This window comes from Lepus europaeus, chromosome 2 (assembly GCF_033115175.1).
Source record: "Lepus europaeus isolate LE1 chromosome 2, mLepTim1.pri, whole genome shotgun sequence".
Taxonomy (NCBI): Eukaryota; Metazoa; Chordata; class Mammalia; order Lagomorpha; family Leporidae; genus Lepus; species Lepus europaeus.
Window position 1 is genome coordinate 45391244 of NC_084828.1, and position 6534 is coordinate 45397777.

The window sequence follows — 6534 nt, forward strand, 5'->3', positions numbered from 1 at the left end:
TAAATTCTTGTTGTGTTTCTGGATTACAAAAATACAAATGCAAATTGCAAAAATGCAAATATGATTAAATGGAAGTAGTTAAATCATAAGCTTCATTATGAAACAATCTGTAGTTATAAAACTTATGATGAGAAATAATTCTACAAATCTTCCATTTGAAGAAAAAAATGACACTACAAAAGCAATTAAGAAAATAGGAAAAATAATCAAATAACAGTATAGAAAGAAAACAAAAGACAGCTTGCTATGGTTTTGGAAATAGGTTCATTAGAAGATAAATGTAGAGAGAGACTCACTCCTTGTCACAGACTGTATGAATACAAGACCAGGTCCTGTACATAAGAGTTTTTCACAGTGCCAGTGAGGATGTGATAGCCTAGGGAAGTCATGTGTAGAATGGATTTCTGGGAAGATCTGCTCTTGCTTCTAGAAATAGGAAAAGGGCAGGAGCCCTCTTCGAGACCCCTATAAAGTATGGCTTCTGACATGGGAATAGGTGATAGACCAGAGCCCAGGCAATGACTCCCCATTATGGAGGGCAACTGAGTTCAAAGGAAAGTCCAAGGGTCGTCCAGGACAAGGAGCAGTTCTACAATGTGGAGGATGCAACGCTTCAGGATGGAGTTGGCCAGCAGGGGGTAACCTGCTCCTGGGGTCATGTTCCCTTTGGAGACATCTGTATACTGGGCACCAAAGCCTGGATCCCCATGCCCCTGCAGCCCAAAGCTGCTGCTTCCTCCAGGATGTGTTTATCCACAGGTTTCCTGATGATCTTCTCAGCTTACTGCCAGATGTCACACTAGGAATGTTGGGGACATAGGGAGACATTTACTGGACTTTGAGACATTTGTGTTTGATTTTTCCCTTAATTGAGATTGGCCTTAAGTTTCCTCTTTTTTTTATCCTTAAATTATCAAGGTTTCTCTTAACTCTCAGCACTCTCAATCAATGACAGTGAGTTTGTTTTTTTTTGTTTTTCTCACAGGAAATAAGCTGGCATTGATAACAGGCAGTGATTGTTTTCCATTTTTTTTCTTGAAAATTATTACCTTATATATTATTAGTGTCCAACACCTCAAGTGCTTGACTTAGTTATTCAATTGCTTTGGAAATATTCCCTTTTTATGGAAAATTTCCTCTAAATTGAATATTTGGAAAGGAAAAATCCATTTCCTTTTCTCAATGCAATTCAGAAAAGACTAGATAATTTTAATGGGACTTTTTCATTTTCTTGTTTTTTTAAAATATTTATTTATTTTGAAAGACACAAAGAGAGACAGAGATCTTCTATCCACTGGTTCACTGCCTAAATGGTTGCAATAGCCACTAGTGGGCCACCCAAAGACATGAGTCTGGAACTCAGTCTGGGTCACCTATGTGGGTTGCAGAAACTCAAGCACTTGAGCCACCACCTGCTACCGCCCATGATGTGCGTTAGCAGGAAGTTGGATTGGAAACAGACCCGGGACTAGAACTCAGGGAAACTAATATAGGATGTTGGCATCCCAGAAAGCAACTTAGCCGTTATGCCACATACATGTCCCTCTTCTCAATTTTTTGTTATTCTATTCTAAGTGAAGTTTTCTCACTTAGAAATATGGGAGATAATATGGACTCATAGTGGATCCATTATGCTATCTTTCACCTGAATTAAAAATTATATTTTCAAATAATTTTCAAGCAGTTTTTGTTCCTAGCTTCTGTTGTAATAAATTAACCAAATTTAATGGCCTAAAACACTTCAAATTTATTATCTCATAATTCTGGACATCAGAAGTTCATAGTTTCAATGGGCTAAAATCTACATAGCAAGGCTGCAATGCTTCTGGAGACTCTAGGGAGACTTCATTCCTTGTCATTTTTTGTTTTCTTATTTTTTGTGAGTTTTTTTTGTTACTCTTTTGTTTTGTTTATGTTTTTGCTTTTTGAAGCTGGTCACATTCCTGGCTTGTGGTCTCATCACTAACTCCAGCTTCTGTGGCCACGTTTCCTTCTCTGATTCTGACCCTCTTGTCTTCCAGAACCTCTGTGAGACCCATCCAAACACCCTAGGATAATCTTCCTGTCTCAAAATCCCTAAATAATTGCATCTGCAAAATCTCTTTTTGCTGTGTAAGCCACCACAGTCACAGGTTCTGCATACTAGGATTTGGTTGTGGACATCCATGGGAGAGTTAGTATTCTGCCTCCCATAGTAAATGTTTAACTTGGCCAGATCATTCAGTCCCTTCAAAGTCTGTGAAGTTACGTCTAGATTCTGATGCATTGTTCTATGGAATTCCACATCCCCACCATTCATGGGGATCTTCTCCAATAGAATGTGAATAGTCAGAGACGTATCTTTTAGAACTTGTTCTGGTCCACTTTTAATTTCACTCATTCTTACTTTCTTCCTTCTGCTTCTTGCAAAATCAGTTTCACCTTACCCTAAAGATCAGATTTTATTTAGTGTCGCCTAAAGCTGTTATTCATTCTTCTGTTGTATTTTGAAGACTGTTTTGGTTGTAGCTTTCTTGAAATTGGAAGTGTTCTGGTGCATCCTTTAAGTAAATGAATGTGTCCTATTCCATTTGTCAGCATAGCTTGTAAAAAGTTAGATTTCCATTCTTTCAGTCCTTTTTCTAAAAGCTTACCTTTAAGTCCAGGCTTTCCAAATTTTTATTTAATCTCTCCAAGTTTCTTTTGTTTATTTATGTGTTTTGAATTTTTATTTATGATAATATAGTCTCAAGTTTGACTTGCAATAGCATGGATTCCTTGATTCAAGGCTTCCAAATAATGATATGCATCTAAGCATTTTTTTTTTAGGTCAGGATAGAAGCTTCACTGGACAGTTCTGTATTTATATTCTTTTTTTTAAGATTTATTTATTTATTTGAAAGTGAGAGTTACACAAAGAGAGGAATGGCAGAGAGAGAGAGAGAGAGGTCTTCCATCCACTGTTCACTTCCCTATTGGACTCAACGGCTGGAGCAGTGCGGATCCGAAGCCAGGAGCCAGACCTTCTTCCGGGTCTCCTGCATGGGTGCAGGGACCCAAGGACTTGGGGTATCTTCTACTACTTTCCCAGGCCATAGCAGAGAGCTGGATGGGAAGCGGAGCAGCCGGGACTTGAACTGATGCCCATATGGGATGCTGGCACTGCAGGCAGCAGCTTTACCTGCCACACCACAGTGCCAGCCCCAGTTCTTCATTTCTAATTGCAGGGTTAGAAAAGTGGAGTTAGTGAATTAAAATTCTGCATCCTGCTAACTAAGAACACCACCATCTGCCACAACACTCTTCAGAGACTGTGCCTCATCTTAGATGTTTTATCAGCACTGCCCCACCTGGTTCAATGTCTCCAGGACCAGACTAACAGAATAACACAGCCATTGGTAAATGCTCTATCCTAGAGTCCTCAGCAGGACACCACCAGGTTGCCAAGACCCTGCTGACTACCACAGAGCCCTGTGAGCATCACTCCATGAACCATACCAGTGCTTGGCAACTCAGGAAGACCTTATGGAGTTGGAATGCGAGAATAAGTGCATAAGGAAGAAAATCTCCTGTTCTTACTCACATGGTAACACACATAGGCAGGAATAAAATATCATGACCGTGGATTGTCCAGAAGCTAGACATCATGGCATAGATCTCTGGCTAACCCAGATCTGCTTGCTTTCCTAAGAACTCAGGAAATCAATGCAGTTCATCTTTAGAGTCATTTCTTGGGAAGCTCCATGATGGGGAATTGCAGGCCACCAACACTTATCAATATTTCATCTTCTCTTGAATAAATTTTCACTATGTCCTCAGGTTTCATCCTATCCACAAAACTCACAGAAAATTTGGAACTCTCATTGCCCCTCCTAATTTGCTTATGGTCTATCTTATAGTACTTTAGGAGGGACCATAAAATGCTTCAATCCAGGGTGTGCTGCGGCAGGCTTGTGTCAGCTGGTGAGCTAGTGTGCATGTGTCTTTCAGATTCCACCAAGGACTCTAATGACTACAAATCATTTATGGTGGGAACATTTACACCACAGGAATTGCCAAATATTTCAATTCAAGCCTTCCTTTTTCTAAGTAGGCAGTGGTAATTATTTACAAGCACAACCTTGCTTGAGAAGGTCTAAATCTTAGCTATGTCTTTTATCTGTTCCCAACATTAGGCTACCCTTCCTCATCCTTTGCTTTCTTCACCATTGTCATTAAGATGGTTACCCCAAGCCCCAAGGCTCAGAGGCTTTTGTCTCTCAGATTCCTATTGAGAGAAATCTTGAGTGACTTCACAACCTAAGGGAAACTCAGGGAGGGATCTAAGCACTTCATATACATTTCTTTTTTTTTTTTTTTTTTGACAGGCAGAGTGGACAGTGAGAGAGAGAGACAGTGAGAAAGGTCTTCCTTTTGCCGTTGGTTCACCCTCCAATGGCCGCCGCGGTAGCGCGCTGCGGCCGGCGCACCGCGCTGTTCCGATGGCAGGAGCCAGGTGCTTATCCTGGTCTCCCATGGGGTGCAGAGCCCAAGCACTTGGGCCATCCTCCACTGCACTCCCTGGCCACAGCAGAGAGCTGGCCTGGAAGAGGGGCAACCGGGACAGGATCGGTGCCCCGACCGGGACTAGAACCTGGTGTGCCGGCGCCGCAAGGCGGAGGATTAGCCTGTTGAGCCACGGCGCCGGCCATTTCTATGCAGCTGGTGTTTGCCCACATTATGTTTCCACTACTGCCACTATGAGACTTTCTCCTCTCAGAGTTCGAAATGGAATAAAAACCTCCTTGATTTTATGCTTTATTTTTATTGGGTTCTATTTCATTTATTTATCTCTCATTCCCACATTTAATTTAATTTAATTTAAGTGATAAAGAAATATTATTCTCTCATTCTCCATATGCCTATATCCTTTTTTTCCCTTGACTTTTCTATTTATTTCTATAAGTTTTTCTTTCTAAGTTAAAGCTTCCTATGAGTTTAGTTATTCTACGTATAACTGGCAATAAGGAACAAATAAATGGTGTTTAAAAACTGCTTCTTTTTTATTTATCTGAAAGGAAAGAGAGAAAAAGACAGACGGACAAAAAATAAAAAAGAGATCTTCCATTTGCTGGTTCACTCTCCCAATGTCTGAAACAGCCAGACAGGGCCAAGGTGAAGCCAGGAGCCAGGAAATGAATCCAACTCTCTCACATGGATGACAGCCAATGACTTGAGTCATAACTACCATCTCCAAGGGTGCATATTTGCAGGAATGCTGAAATCAGGAGGAGAGCTGGGATTTCAGCTGTGATATGGGAGGTAGGCTTCTTGATCACTGCACCAAACACCCAAAATAGACATTTTAAGATTTGATGATTGTTTCTAGCCCTTGTCTCTTCTGTTGAGGAATAGTGGGTGTATTTTTTTTCTTTTTTTTTCTTCATACTATTTGTTGAAATCTTTTACTTAGTGAAGGCTTAACTATCTAATCATTAAGTAAGCTAAAAATAGATCTTTGTAAAAATTAAGAGTGGGAATGTGAGAGGGAGGAGGGGAATGAATTAAAGTGTGCATGGGAGGAAGGGTATAGGGGGAAGTGTCACTATGTTCCTAAATCTGTATGTATGAAGTACGTGCAACTGTATAACTTAATTAAAATTTAACAATAAATAAAATTTGCATATCCTCAAAAAAGAATTTTTTTTTTTTAATTTGGATGAGAACATATCATGGATTTAAGAGATTGAGCTAGGGATCATGGACACTCCATGATTTCTTTTTTAGGCAACAATTGTCTTCCTCTTCCCGAGGTACAAAAATTTCATGTTTTAATGTTAATCATAAAAGGACTGAAGAAAACCATCATTAATAGGGGAATTAACAATTACATGTTTAACACTTTGAAAAACATTTTCCACTGAGGAAAAAATAACAAAACACTACATTTTAAGAAAAGGTCAGCAATTTAAAGGAATTTTATATATTTGACTTTTAAGGACTAAAGACATCATTTATTTATATATTTCTAAGTTTTCAAATTTACAAGTGTGAAATGAGTGTTGAATGTCCTAGAAATGTCAAAACATTAAATAATGACAATTTAGACAAAATATACATTTATTGAGTTAATCTCATGTTACTGAAATGTGACATGGAAAATACTTTATCTAGTAGCATAATTAGTAGAAAACACATATTCAGTAAATTTACTATATTATAAAGTATATGATGGGGCCTGCACCGTGGTGCAGTGGGTTAATGCCCTGGCCTGAAGCGCTAGCATCCAATATTGGTGCCAGTTCAAGCCCCTGCTGCTCCACTTCTGATCCAGCTCTCTGCTATGGCCTGGGAAAGCAGTGGAAGATGGCCCAAGTCCTTGGGCCCCTGCACCTGCGTGGGATACCCAGAAGAAGGTCCTGGCTCCTGGTTTCGGATTGGTGCAGCTCCGGCTGTTGCAGCCAATTAGGGAGTTAACCATTGGATGAAAGATATCTCTCTCTCTCTCTCTCTCTCTCTCTCTCTCTCTCTCTCTGTCTCACTTTCTCTCTCCCTCCCCCTGCCTCTCCTCTCTCT